At 41.3% G+C, this 16,065-nt stretch overlaps 1 protein-coding gene across 2 annotated transcripts in view; it reads right to left on the minus strand.

Moving 5' to 3' along the window:
- HTR4 (5-hydroxytryptamine receptor 4) overlaps positions 1-16,065 on the minus strand; it is a 215,296-nt gene that overhangs the window by 78,431 nt on the left and 120,800 nt on the right. The window lies entirely within an intron of this gene.

Below are 16,065 nucleotides of genomic sequence, written 5' to 3' on the forward strand. Positions count from 1 at the left end.
CAAATGGAAAACTGTGCCAAATACTTGTGCCACATTTCACAGGCCAGAACTGCTTTAAGTATGACTGATCTTCTGTACCCCTTCTACTATCCTTCAAATACAGCATAGCCCTTTCCCTTTTAAGCATATTTTCCATGATTTATCAATGATTTTCTAATAAGCCCATAATTGTGGGTGGGGAAATTATTACCATCTTTCTACATTTCCATGATCAGACAAATCTTTTCTGATTTGACAGAACACAAAAATAGTGGATGGAAATTATCGCAACAATTTAAAGTGAGAAGAAAGCCTTCAGTAACCTGCTTCCACATTTTTCTCTAAGCTCTGGAATTATCTACTTACCTTTAAGTGCAGATTCATTGATTTAAGTGGTACAGGGCTGAAAGTTTTAGTCAGAATACTAAGCAAACTGAATTGAAATTGGTGCAATAATCTTCTAACTATATCCAGTACTGTGCAAAAGTCTTAGGCTACTCCAAAAAATGCAAATTAAAGCCATTTATCTGAACAGTAAGTGTTTATTTGTTAAAAACAAAAACAACTATTTAACGAATCAAACACAAAGAAACATTAATACAATGAAAAGTATCAAAAACTTCTTGTTTTTAAAACAAGTAAGTACTTTGTGAGGCCTCCCTCAGAATGTAAAACTGAATCAATTCTCTTTAGCAGACTGTTGTGTAGTTTTTTCAAGTAGTCCTGTGGTAAATTCTTCCAAGGTTCTTACAGGATTTGCCATAACTCTTCTTTTGACTTTGGCTACTTTTTGTCCAAGTGATCCCACATAGCTTCATTTATGTTGAGGTCGGGGCTCTGAAATGGCCAATCTAATGCTCTGAGGTGGCCAATCTAATACTTCCACTCCAAGTAGGTCTTAATTGTGTTTGCTGAGTGTTTAGGGTCATTATCGTGCTTTTCTTTCTAATCAGTCATTTTTCTGAAGACACAGCATGATGATTCAAGATGTTTATTCCTCAGCATTTATAATTCAAATGATTTTGACCAGATCACCATTACTGTCAGCTGAAATGAACCTCCAGACCATGACAGAGCTGTCACCATGTTTTACAGAAGGCTGCAGATAGGCATCAGTGTACTTCTCACCAACTCTTCTTCTGACATATTGGGCCTGTTCAGACAACATGCTAAGCCATGGTTAGGCAAATGGTCAGTGAATGTGTTTAAACCATGGTTTTGTAGCTACCTTGGTTAGAAATGGTTCACACAAGATGCTAAGTCATGGTTCACATGACACACTAAGCCATAATGTTTAGCTCAAAATACTTAACCACTGTGCTTAGCATGTCATCCGAACAGGGTCATTGGTGTCTTTGTGAACCAAAGTTTTCAAATTTGGACTCATCGCTCCATAAGCCACAGGTTGTCGCTCCATGCATTATGGTCTTTCACATACTTCAGTCTCTTCTGCTTGTTGCCTTTCTGCAAGAATGGTTTCTTAACTGCAACACACCCTGTACTTCTTCTTACAGTACTTTGGTGCCACATGACTCTGCCAGATGTTGAGTAATGACTTCACTGGATTTCCTTCTGTCCCTCAAGGTAGTGACCTTTAAGAACTGCTCATCAGATGCAGACAGCTTTTTGGGTCTTCCACTACATTTTCTTTCTTCAAATTTCTTTATGACAGCTTGAACAACATCTTGAAAATCTGGTTAGGCAAGCTATTGCTCACTGAGAATTGCCTTGTTGATGCAAAACTATGATTTTAGGTCTGTCAAACTGTGTTAGCTTAGCCATTTCCAAACCTCTCGAGGCACCCAGCCATTCCATTGTTAAATTTCACCAGCAGCACACCTGTTTCAGCTAATCAATACCTCATTAAGCTGAATCAGGTGTGCTGGTAATGGAATTTAATGCATTCAGTACATGGATTGAAACTGTACATTGAATGGCTGGGGAGAGGTTTGGGAAACAAACCTGTGTTCTTCTAGCCATCTCACAAGATACCAATAACTTTTTGGAAAGCACAAGGAATACTTGTTACGTTTAATTGTACTAATGTTTATTTGTATTTATTCTAATGTTATGTAGCATTTTTCCAAGCAAATAAGCACCTAATGCCCAGATAAATGACTTTAAACATAATTTTCTTGGGTGGCCTAAGACTTTTGCACAGTACTGAGTTGATATGAACCTGCCCACTGTCAAGATCAGGATTAGATGAAGAAGTAGACTAGCCAAGACAGGAAGTTGGGGAAGACAATAAAGACTCTCCAAGAGTCATGGGGGAATCGTCCCAGAAGCTTATTGGACAGTAGGCCCAGGTTAAGAGATCATCCTCCCTAGCCCTGGGAACTCTTTGTCAGAGGGAGAGGGAACATCAAAATTGACAGATCCCAAAATCTGCTGCAGTGTCAAGAGGGCAGACTAACACACAGCACAGGTTACAGCTTCAAGACCCTCCCTGAAAGAGGGGTCTAGTAAAACCCTTTTGGACATGGCAGGGAACTGTCCATTTAATTGATAGGCAACTGCCTTGCTTTGTTAGGCTAATTAAGCTTAAAGGATAGCACCTAGCATTCATACTTCTTTCAGGTGTGAAGAGATGTCTATTTATTGAATAAAATTGTGTGGATTGCATGGCAGACATCTTTATTGTCTCACATCTTGGTGGGAGGGCATGGAATCACAACCCCCCCGGCCACAAAATCAGTTGCAGAGGCCCTGCTCACAGGCCCACCATTAGCTTCAAATTGGCAGGCATGGTCTTTTCAATAGTGGCCTCATCTTTGTGGAACCTCCTTCCACAGGATGTACCCTTGGGGGCCCTTTCAGCTGTTTTTAAAAATAGCCTTATATATTTTTTCAAATTTATTATTTATTGATTTATTGATTTATTTATCACAGGTTTATACTGACCAACAGCCTAAGCTCTCTGGACAATTTACAACTAAAACTATAAAGTCCAGATTAAAACTTTAAAATCACATAAATTAAAGATGCCTTACCCACCTTAAGCAGATTCTACCCTTAAAGGCAGCCAAAGTTTTAAATAAACAAATAAATAAAATGTCTAGTTGTTAAACTGTCACTGCTTATGATTTCTCCTCCTCCTGTGGATTGCTACCAGAGTTGGTTTATGTTGCTCTTTTAGTGTTTTATGTGTGCTTTTTAATTTTAATTGTTTGAATAGGCTTTCCTGCCATGAAATGCAGCATAAAAACATTAAAATAAATAAAGGGAGGAGAGCCGAGGGAGTTCTCTCTGACACTTCTCAGAGAGCAATAAGCAATAACCAGCTAATAATAACCACCTCATGAACCAAAAAGGATAATTTGCCTCACCCCTCATGGCCCTGCTCTGCTTCTGATCTGTCCCGACTTAGGCGATTGGTGTGAAGACTTCTGGAATTTCTAATATTCAAGAAGAGCACCTCAGCAAAGTCGAAAGAGAGAAACAAATTTAACACTGGCTTCTAACAGTTTGCCAGGAAGCATGTGGGGCTGGGAGGCTGTTTGAGAAACCCAAGTCCAAAACAGTCACACACTTCTTTGGATCCTGGCTTCTGTCATTATTACTGTGCATACAATATCATCCGTGTGAATGGCTCTCTGCAGAAAAACTGAAACAAAAGCCAAAGGGCTCCATATAGCCCTCCTCTGGGGATAGGCTATTTAGCATTAAAAATGTAAATATTTGGTAAACTGGGAGGCAGCTGTCATTATTTGAACCACAGGAAAGCAGGATTCTGAGGAACATTCTAATGGCCCTTTCCTCTGACAGAGATTTCCTCTCCTGCTGTGACTTATGCGAAATGAGCTGAAAGCTCTGCACAGGTGGTCACATGCTGGTAGGAATAAAAGGCTCTTCACCACATTCAATACTAAGCACAACTTAGTACTTACTGGTAGATAGGGGGGGTGGGAACAGATAATGAAATATAGCTTTCCATGTAGGGAATCTGCCAAGAGATAAAATGTTTACTGCTGACTGTTGGTTTTTACATTTGGCCCACATAAATCATACCTATGAGTGCATTAGATCACTAAGGATGCAATCCTATGCATGTTTAGACAGAAAAAAGTCCTACCATGCTGGCTGAGGAATGCTGGGAGTTGTAGGCCTTTTTCCTGTCTAAACATGCATAGGATTGCATCCTAAATGTACAATTCTAGAAAGTGTGCCTTCAGCTTTAACAGGAGCCAGACTCTTCTCTACTGAAATAAGGTGTGGACAATGAAGAGAGAGAGAGACTAAAAACAGCCATGAAGAATATGGACCTCTGCATCCAAAGCGTGGGAAAGCAGTTCTTTACTCCGCGTCCATACTGTTGGGTAACCACATGCTCATTCCTCATGAAGAATAAGCATTCTACAATTTATAGTGGTTTGGAGGATCCAGAACAGCTCTCCAGGACCTGTCCATCAAGTCTTCCTCTAAAAAGGGCTCCTAACTTAAATCGAGGAACACAGTGGAAGAGGAAGGTCAATATTCTTCTCACTGCAAGCATTTGACCACATATTTTGGCACAAACATCTAAAGCAGCCTTCACCAACATGATGCCTTTAGAGATGCAGGTGTGCGACTTCCATCATTAGCCAGCTAGCATGGATATTGAGAGTTGCAGTTCAACAGCTCTGGGGGACATTAGCTTGGGGAAGGCTACCCTAAAGCAATGCTCTTTAAGGCCATTTCCACAAGAGCAGAATCAAGTTGCATGTTATATCCTCAATAATTCTTCACCAAACAACATATGCACCTTAAGTTGGGGGTGGGGGATCAATCTCTGTTTTCCAGAAATTTGGTCTGCCATTTCTACGTATTTCATTTCAGACATACAAAATACTATACCATCTGACTTACATCTTAAAACAGCTCTCTCTCTATCATCTTCATCATCATTATTTTAAGAAGTCCACTTTCCCACAAATTCTTCCTAGACATCCACGGATATATTTTCCCCATATCTTGAGCCCATTTTACTTTGTGTATCCTTTAAATTGTTCTAATATACATCAACATTCTAACAAAATGTTAAATACGTTTGTTCAAGTATTTTTCCTATTACTGAAAGCGAATTTCCCAATATATCTTGCCATTCCAAGGGTGATTTCTACTTTAAAATCGATAAAGGTAGGGTGACCATATTTTGGAAAACAAAAAGGAGGACAACATGGTTGCCCCCAAGGGGGCATGTCCAGCACCAAGGGGGCGTGCCCACCCGAACATAGACTTGGTCACATGTCTGATTTTACAGCACACATTTAAGACAAATCTCTTCTTCATAACATCTTAATGTTAAAATCACTGAAATAAAGAACAAGTGAGAGATTCAATGTATCTGAAATTAACTTCACTCAATCCTACTTTTGTAGGTTTTGCTGTACTTTGAAGCTTTTGCTATACTCTTTGTGTTATTTTATTTATTTATTTATTTTATTACATTTATATACCGCCCCACAGCCGAAGCTCTCTGGGCGGTTTACAACAATTAAAAATAGTAAACATTAAAAGTATACAAAAAATTAAAAAACATAAAAACAGTATAAAAACAACAGTATAAAAAGTGTTACATTCTCCCCTTCCCTCAAATATTTTTTCTTCACTCATTGCAAGCTGCTGTTGTTGTTAACAGGGTTTGCTACTGGCCCCAGATCTGTTTCAAATTTGGTATGGCTAAAGCTCTACCTAAAAGCTAAGTTTCAGCTCTTTATCTTTAAAAATGACAGTTTAAAAAATAATAATTTTAAAACGTCATTTTTTAAAAAATTCCTAAAAAATCAATGGATGAGCGGATCTCTTTCAAATTTGGTGTGGCTAAAGCTCTACCTAAATCCTATCATGGTACAAAGTTTCATCACTTTATCTTTAAAAATGATGATTTTAAAAATAATAATTTTAAAACCTATTTTTTTAAAAAATTCCTAAAAAATCAATGGATGAACAGATCTGTTTTAAATTTGGTGTGGCTAAAGCTCTACCTAAGTCCTTTCATGGTGCAAAGTTTCATCTCTTTATCTTTAAAAATGACGATTTAAAAAATAATAATTTTAAAACCTTAATTTTTAAAAAATTCCTAAAAAATCAGTGGATGAACAGATCTGTTTCAAATTTGGTATGACTAAAGCCCTTCCTAAGAGCTACCATTGTGCCAAGTTTCATGTCTTTATCTTAAAAAATGACGGAGTTATAAGCATTTTTGTTAATTCCCATTAGAGCTGCTCTTTGCAAAAAACCTGGATTTCCCCTCCCCCTCCCGGATCTGCTGGTTTACAACAAAAATCCGGACATATCCGGGCAAATCCGGGTCATATGGTCACCCTAATAAAGGTACATTCTAACTTGAAAAATATTCAAACCATATTGTTCATTTTACTCTTATTTCCACTAAACATTTCTATTCTATTGTAGTGACCAATTACAAAAGAAGGCAGGGCTCCTGCAGCCCTAACTTTTGTGATGAAGAGGGAATTTTACCAGGTGCTGCATGCATACAACTGACACCTGCTGAAATCATTGAAATTCCCACATTTGTAATATATTGTGTCTATCTTATATTTCACATGTGAGTCTTTGTGGTTGAGTGATCAGCACCCCAATTGTGTTTTCACCCTAGAATACATGCCAGGAGCTGGCAGGAAAACTATGGGTAAAATAATCCACAGCAAGCCACAGAGCACCTGATTGTCTGTCAGGAATATCATGAGTTAGCGAACTAACAACCTACCGTGGCTTATTTTCAGGTTTGCTTATCGTAACATACAAACTGGCCCATAGACTCACACTATGAAGCCTACCAGTTCCGAGTGTGAGTCACAGACTGTGTAGGGATTACTTCCTGCAAGTCCCAGCAAGTCCCTACTCTTCCAGGAAAATAACAGGTGAAACTTCAAAAGCTGTGAGAGAGTGCTGAATGAGTAGGGAAGGTAGAGTAATACCAGCTTTAGATGGTAGCCAGCTAAAGTTTGAGCAGAAGTCAACAAACATAAGCAAGACATACAGAAGTGATGCTTTGGCTCCTGAGGGTTAAGTCACAAGAACTAGGATTTTCTACCTACAGCCAGTAGTAGCTGAAAGAGAGCTAAGGCAAGATGTGGCCCTTCCCTGCAATTTGGTGCCAATGCCCCTGCAAAGGTGAGACACTCCTTTTAAAGCTATAGGCATGCTTTATGTCAATTAACATGCCTGGCATCCATATGCATATCTGTCATAGAATAACAGGATCACACTATGCTTTTTTTAAAGAGAAAAGTAAAAATGTTAACAGCCCCAGCAGATTTTAAATCAGCAAGCACACATTAGTTAATGTATCGCAATATTATCTTGTAGATCTTTCCAAGTTACAGTACACCGAAGCAAATTTAGGCAGACAGATTTGACTGTTTTACTGCGACAATCACAAGCCTCAGTTTGAAAAGAACACACACTGTCCTATTCCATGTGATTGTGTGCGTGTGTGTGCATGTGTGTGGTGTAGTGGTGGCTGTTTGCTTCTGTGTGAGTACACTGCTTTTGATGAGCGCAGCTGATGAAGGTCCATTCCACAAGCAACAGTATTTTGCTGCTGTCTTTACTGGGTCAGAAGGTCTCCCTCCTGTAAGGTTGTTTATTTATTTATTTTATATTTGAAGAGACCCTACTGGAGAGTGCTGGATAATGCTGGTTGTTGTGCTAGCAAGGAAACGGCATTTTGCAGAGAATATTTTCAGAGATAGCATACAAAGTGTTTTCACTCTACAGTCTGTTGCAAGAGGAAAAGAACATGATTAGACAGAGAGGGAAATGAGGAAATGAAAGGACTGCAAATTCCCCTGGCAATTAACACATTGAATCAGGAGGAGCAAAATGATATGGAAATCATCTGGAAATGTTTCCAATTAACCGCAGTGAAGAGACAATTCAGCCAGACAGTTCTGCTCCACAGGTTTATGAACTTTTATTATTTGCAAATGACACTTTGAGTTAAGGCTTAACTGTTAAGCAAACTATTAAAGCAAGAATTACTACTATAAAAGTGGTGTCTTGAGATGCCATACTTCTTGTTTCTCAATTTCCACTGTTGCATTTCTCTGTTCACATGTCTATCTGCACACACACACACACACCTACACCCTGACTCTCTCTCTCTCTCTCTCACACACACACACACACACACACCACAGTCAACACCACTGTCCTACAAGGTTAGTGAGGCTGAGTTTAGGCTATTGCAAACAGGAACATTACCATATGCAAGAGGGCATTGGGTTATGAAAAATGTGGATGCAGTTCACAATTGGTCCACTGTATCCTCTGTATATTTAATATTATTTTCTTTTTGAAGTGTTTTTATATTACTGATAAGGAAGTCCTACATTTGCTGCAAAAATGCCAACCAGGCACTCACATCATTCAAGACACATTTCATTTCTAAATATATTTGAGCTGAGCTGGACTACATACATTTCCTAGTAGGGATGTGCTCCGCTTCTAATCGGACCGGCGAATTAGAAGCGGAGCGGGGGGCTTCGCCTGCCCTTAAGGCGGAGGTGAAGAGGATTGGGGGGCCGGCGGAGCGTGGCGAAGAGGATCGAGGTGAAGGTGGATCCTTCGCCTCGATCCGGAGCTCCGCCGGAAAGGTAAGTGGGGTTTACCGGGCCCTGCCGCTGTCGCTGTCTCCCATGTGGCGACAGCGGCAGGGCCCGGTAACCCCCCCCCCGCCCTCCTCTCCCTTACCTGCCTCCGTCCGCAGTCCGTCGGCGTCTTCAATTGAGCCCGCGGTTGAACCAGGAAGTCTGGGCCGCAAGCAGTCCAGACTTCCTGGTTCAACCGCAGGCTCAATTGAAGATGCCGACAGACCGCCGACGGAGGCAGGTAAGGCCCCCCTCTCCCTTGGTCCCTTACTGGGCTCTGTCGCCGTCGCCGCATGGGCAGCGACGGCGGCAGGGCCTGGTAAACCTCCCACCCTCCTCTCCCGGCCTTACCTGGCGCCACTCCCCTTCACTGCGGAGCTCCGATTTGGAGCCGGAGCTCCGCGGCAAAGAGGAGTGGAGTATGGGCGGATCGGCCCGCGGGGCGGAGCGGGGGGTCCATGCACACCCCTATTTCCTAGTATTACAGTCGTTGTGTCTCATACTGAATGCAAAGAGTGAAGGTATGTCATCAGTTTTCTTTACTTACAAGTGTATGTGTGTAGGGGGGCACTATTGTGGCATACGGAGAGTGGAGCATTTCCTTCACTGCTGTGTATGAGATGGAAATCACACACAGACACTGCAAACAGCTGTGAGACTAGGAAGTGGTTCACCCATTACTAATCCATATGTTTTCATCATCTGGAGCTATCTGCTGCAATGACATGCAAATGTGCTATAGCTGTTTTATTTCTACTCTGGCTGGGCACTGGCACATGTGATCTTGATCATACAAGGTTAAATCCTGGGCTAGGGTAGATGATGATACATTGAAGATCTAGCATTGTGGAAAATGGAGTGTTTTCTTTGTAGACTTCCTGGTCTGCTCTGACAAGATAGTATTGTTTCTCTGCATCCCCCACTCTCTGAATTTTCTTATTCTCTGCTTTTAAGGCATATTTATATTTCAGCTGTTTCCTCACTTAAGGACACTGCTAGATTCCTCTAACTGTAGCTGAGAGAATTTTTCAAAGGCAGCAGTGAACACAGACACTATATATTATCAAATAAAACCTTAATAAATCAACACCTCCTGCCTACTCCTAAACAAACAAATCTTTTTTTTCAAAGAAGATTCTAACATTTAGACAGTGTGGGTGCTGCAAAAAGCTATGTGTTCTTGTAAAATAGTGAAATGACAGAATCCAAGACAGAATTTTGAACCCAGAAACACGTAAGGAAACAAATGCTAAGAAGGTAGAAAGGATAAAGTACAGAAGTGTTTCTGTCAAAAGAATCCCTGGGGGCAAAAGGTTGCATGTGGCACCTTGTCAGTGCCTGTGCTCATGCAGAACCTGGCTGTCAGGTTCTGTACAGTGCCGGGGATAAACTGTGTCTTAGATGCTTGCATGAATCATACTTATTTGGGTGAAAAAACGCATCTCTTACACAGCACTGCTGGTACTGTTTCAGTGCCACCTATCATTGAATGCTTCCCCCTTATTCGTGACTTCACATGGTGTTTCAGGATTAATTTCTGAGTCTCTGGATAGGAACAAAGAAGCAAACTGAAATGTTTCCTGTCTAGTAGATTTACAACTGGAAGTATAAGACCATGTTTACTCCTTTTCTGCCAAGATGTGACCAGTCTGCAGGATGATGTCATATACATTATCCAAAAATGGTCCTTGTGGCTGCAAAGATCTATAGAGAACTGAACATGGGATTCAGCCCATAAAACACATGGAGATTTTAAAAGGAGGCGTTCCCCCCATTATGACTCTTCATAAAAGTAAGTCGGTGGGAGTGGCAGGAACTCTAGGACTTAGAAGAGCAGAAACTGGTACACATATCTGCATCTAAGCAGCACTTAGGTGCTGACCAATTTCTACAGAATGGTGCAAGGACAAATTTGTTTGAGTATTACAACAAGACACAAAATCCCAACAATCCACTCACAATCTCATATAATTCAGTCATAGTCACAATGTCCTTCCCCCCAAATTAGGGATGTGTGGATACCCCTCCCCCTCAAACTGTCACTAGTCTTTATCAAAACTCCCTTTGCTCCTATTGAAATTCTTCAGATATTTTTTCCCTAAGCATGAATCTCAACATTTGCATCAAAATGTTACTTTGGATGAAATCCAGTGACAGCTTGAGTCGCAGAACTTATCAATTGTTTCCTGAATGGAGAAAACTCCATCAGCCACAGAACACCAGCAGGCCATCTAGTGCTGGTGAGAAGCAGCTGTATCCACTACACAGATTGACTTATAACCGGCATCAATGTGGGCTGTGTGGAGCCCCTCTGAGAAATGGCACTGGTGTAATCAAAACTCTTTTTGCTTCCCTTAATATATATATATTTTTAGATGCTTTGCCTGAGCAGGAACTCCTAAATGTGCTTGTAGTGGCAATGCCCAGTAAACAAGAACACACATACAGCTCTACATATGATATCCTGAATGTTCCATTGAGTTATACAAAAGTGATATATGTTTGGTAACTAATGGGTATTACGAGATGGGATTAATCTTCTAAGAAACTGTGTTTCCAATATCCTACAGTACAAAATTGGGTACTTCTTTCAGTTCTGTGCAGATTCTAAGACACTGTTAGCAAGAAAATGTGGTAAACCTGGATGATTTTTGTGAACTGCCCAGGGAACTTCGGCTATTGGGCAGTATAAAAATGCAATAAATAAATAAATAAATAAATAAATAAATAGTAGTACTAATTCTAACACAAACAGAAAAGCCCAATGTATCCCAACAATTATTACTTCTACAACCTTCCATGCAGTTTGGGATTGCAGTGAGTGGAGGTCAAGCAATAACGAGATGAGACACAGAAGTGGGATTAAGTATTTATTTAAAGTGCTGTAAAGGGGGGAAATCCTACAGGGCATCCTTGTAAAGCCTGTTTACAGGCCTGTTCCTGAATCGGGCAAGCCATTCACGGCCCGTGGATTGATGCCTGGCAATTTGCCATCCCATGGGCTTGCCCCTTTTGGGGTAGGGACACTCCCCCTCATGCCATAGGGCTACAAGTAGGTAAGGAGGGTTGGCCTCAAAGGTAACCCTTGTCTCACCATCTAGGCCACGGGGCTCAGAGCTGGGAGCATCAGGTATTAGCAATCACCGCAACAGTGCCTACGAATGCTCACCAACCCCAAACCCTGCTCTGGAAGCCCTTACCTACCAGCCTAACAGCAAATGTGACCAAATTATAGAACATGAACCAGATTAACCTAGTTAATACTCCCAGCCAGTTTTACAATATGGAGTAGGCGGGAAAGAAACCTCATGATCGGCTCCCTAATGGCGACCAGCGAGCTCACACTGCCTACAAGGGAGGCTGGGAGGGGCAACAATGGTTTTATTAGATCCAGTCCCCACCCAGCCTCATGGCACCATTCGTGGCCTGCCAATGGCGAGACCCCACCCCCACCTGCAATGACCTCCCCATATCCAGGCCAGGCCAGGCAGAAAGGCACCTCTCTCCTTTTCTGGCACTGCGGCTTTAGAGAGAGTTTACATATATGTAGGGAGGTGCCAACTCACAGTATCTTATTATATAATTCTTGCAGACAGATGGGCTTGGCTACCCCCAAATTAGCCTCACTAGAATCAGGGGAGGGACAAAAAGTGGAGGAAGAAACTTTGTGCAGATGCTTTGTCCCTTTACTTCCTGCTCCCATTTACTGGCCTTAAACAAGGGGACCCAGGAGGCCCCATGTCATCCATTTGGTCTTTCTATCAGCAGAAAATAACGAAAGATTCTGCCAGTAAAAGAAACCAGCAGGGGACAGCTCTTGTCAGTGATGTGTGAGAGCCCAGATGGCCAGCACAGATGAAATGAAGCTCTCTTTAATTTAGGAGGCAAGCCATTAATAAACTAATCGCACAGCTTAATGAAGTAATGGCTTCAGCCCTGTTTTCATGAGTTCATTCTGAGCATATTGACAAGTGTTTAATGTCCAAACCATTATGGCTCTGTTTTATGTACTGGAAAGCAGTCATATATTTTCATCTAGGCATCTAGAGAAAGGCTGTTATCATTAACCAAAGGATGTTAGCAGGTTATATAAGTCACAAAATATTCAAAGAAAATACATTGTAGGTACATAAGAAGAAATGCTAGATGACTTATATTGAGAGCTACCTTTGTAGAACTGCTTGTTATGTCCCAGAGCCAAGGTTACCTCTGATCAGTTATAGATTATTTGGGGTGGGATTGGGAATTGCCTTAAAATTTCCTCCTGAACACTGGAATTCTGCCCCAACATTGTACAGGCATTATACTCATCCTGGGGTTATAGCACCTTAACAAAGACTTCACATAATAAATATCAGCTGTTGGCATCTACTGAGTTCTCATTTAGTACTATAAAAACTATTCAATGCCAAGTGTTAAGAAAATTTGCACTCTTCCAGTGATCAGCTCATTGTTTTGCATTCCCCAGGCCAATGGGCTTCAAACTTGTGTTCAGCTATGGCAGTGTGCTGTTTCAACCACGTTCACCAACGGGTGAATGGAGTGCACCTGTCTTCCTCCATTGCAGACCCTTTCCCTCCATTGCTGCTTCATTGATAGACACTTTGCTGACCAGCTAGATGTGATACAGAAGATCCATAAACAAAATCTTCAAAGAAGGACAAAAGCTGTTATGAGCAACATTTACTCATTTATTCTTTCATTACTTTTCTATACCACCCGATACCTAAAGTTCTTTGGGTAGTTTAGAAAGATTAATTTAATATTTATTTATATATTTATTTATTGCATTTATATCCCACCTTTTACCTCCAAGGAGCCCAAGACAGCATACATAATCCTACTCACCGTCCTCTCCATTTTATCCTCACAACAACAACATTGTGAAGTACACTGCGCTGAGAATCTGTGACTGGCCCAAAGACACTCACTGAGCTTCCATGGCTGAACAGGGACTAGAACCTGGATCTTCTAACTCCTAATCCAACATTCTAGCCACATTGGGTGGAGGAACAATATGGAGGAAAACATTAAAACTTTACTCCCTCAGCACTATTGTTCTGATCCAAACTGAGGCCATAGTTAGATGGGGCGAAATCCCTGTGCGATCCTTGGGATCATCCCTGTGTGTTCACATGACACACAGGGGATCCCGGGATCAGAGAGGGATGATCCTTCCCTTGCCCTGGGATCTCACCCTCCCCTTTAGGCCCGGTTTTTCCGTGGTCTCGGGTGAGGTTACTCGCAAGGAGCTGGGACCCTCTGAGGTCGTCATGTGCCACGTGTAAACAGAGGGGGGATCTTGCGATAAAACCATCACTAGATCTTTACCCTCAGTCGCGGACTAACAGGTAGGTCTAGCTAAGGCCTGAATGTTGTTTACTGTATGTATGCATGTATTATTCATTACATTTTTATAGTGCCTCATAGCTGAGGCTCTCTGGGCAGTTCACAAAGGTTAAAATCATAAACATCAAATTACATTTTTTTTTAAAAAAAATAGTGTTTGAAATCTATTGACATAAAACATACAAACAGTATACACAAGGACAACATATATCTAAAAACAACATTGAGTAATCAGCCATACAAGGCAGATTTAATGGTATTTTAAATGCAGGCGATTCTGTCATGAATCTTCTGCATCATGCTTAGTTTGCCCAATTTGTATTGACAAAAGGGGAGGTTTGCCTTCATGGAAACCAGTGACTGTGGCATTCCTATGAACCCTAATCCTAACTCAGGAGACAACAGGAGAAATGTACATAGCACTACAAGGAACAAAAAAACCTATTGCTCTAGAAACACTGGCACGCAAGAAAATTGTTGCAAATTCTACTTTCTTATGTTGTGAACTGTAGCATGTATTTTCTTACAAAAAGGCTACTGTCAGAAACTAGGAGAACTGTATTGAGGAATAGGATAAGCCTTGGAAGCACGAAGCCAAGTTCAATTTTTTTGCTCCAGGGCACTGATTACGGGAGGACTACAACAAATAGTAAAAACCAGACCAGTAAGAGAAGCATGAATCCTACAAAAGCACGATTCTTATCCAGCATTCCAGGCTGTAAGGGCAGCTTCAGACTATAAAGTCAGAAGGAGCTAAGTTACTACCTTTGGCAAATTACTACCATGAATTCCAGCTACGTAGCTCAGTACTTAAGATATGCTTGACTATTGGCTAAAATTGCTTTCCAGCTGTTACCAAGACACAAGCAATGTGATTGTCTTAACAGACAATTTTGTCAGCCCACAAGGAACATTTCTAAGAGGGTTGGGTGTGTGTGTGATGGTTAGAGATGCTGTTAAAAATTGGAAATTCAGATTTAAAATTTGCTGCAAACTTGTATTTGGGAGTCTAATGTATGCATGAAGCGCCTCATGCAGATTCCCAAGCCTTGCCACAGTACTACTGGACCTTTTTTCCACAGTCAAATCAAAATTCAGTGGTTGCTACAGGACTAGAGCATATGTAGACTGTACTTACATTTCTAGGAAATGACCTGCCTGGACTCTCGTCTGTGAGTAATTGCCACCTTCTCATTTAAGAAGCCCATCTTTCTAAAGCTTGAAGTGTGGGGACTTGTGAAGGAAATGCACTCTACAATCAAGGACACTTCCACTCATTTCTACTTTCTATTCCTATATCCTAGACTTAAAAGCTGGGGTTTCCAATGGGGTGTCCATGGGAACCAATGTGTCCACAGACCCACCCACCCCTCTTGGCACCCACCCAACAAGCCCCCTGCTCCAGATTATTTTTATTTTTATTTAGATTTTTAATGGGAAATAAAACCCTGGCATGCTGTAAAGTCAAGCGCCAGCTTTCAATGCTGGCTTTATTTCCAATAATGCCTTGGCACCACTGTAGGGCAAATATGTTGTTTCTCATTTGGAGCTTAGACCCCAGCTTCTGCCTTGTACTCAGTTTCTTGGCCATGTTATTTGTCTCTGAGCACCATCAGATTGCTTTCTGTGAAATAGATGTTGGAGCAGAAAACTGTGAGTTCAAAAGAGTGGTTTTGGTGTTCAGATCCTACTTCTGCCTTGTACTTGGTTATTGGAAAAGTTACTTTTCTTTCACCAGTTTGCCTTCTGTGAAAAGGGTATTTTCTGACTATGTGAATGGGCAAGTCCCTCCAGCGCAGCCATTTTGTGATAGCACCCATAACATTCTCTTAATGTGCCCACTGACCCAAAAAGTTTAGAGATCCCTGATTTAGAGGATCTTTCTCCATCCTGGTGCCCTCCAGATATATTGCACTGTAATTCCCATCATGCCCAGGAAGCCTGACCAATGGTCAGGGATGATGAAAGTTGTAGTACACTAGGTTGGGGGAGGTTGCTGTAGAGTTAAGCCCTGTCACTGAAAACAGATGCCGGGCCTGAGGCCTAGCACACATTAACCTCTTAACATAGAACATTGCTTTGCAGCCCTTACAGACAATGGTTTTCTCACAGGAACTCATGATATGCAGCAGCAACAGTA

This window comes from Elgaria multicarinata, chromosome 3 (genome assembly GCF_023053635.1).
Source record: "Elgaria multicarinata webbii isolate HBS135686 ecotype San Diego chromosome 3, rElgMul1.1.pri, whole genome shotgun sequence".
In the NCBI taxonomy this organism is placed as follows: domain Eukaryota; kingdom Metazoa; phylum Chordata; class Lepidosauria; order Squamata; family Anguidae; genus Elgaria; species Elgaria multicarinata.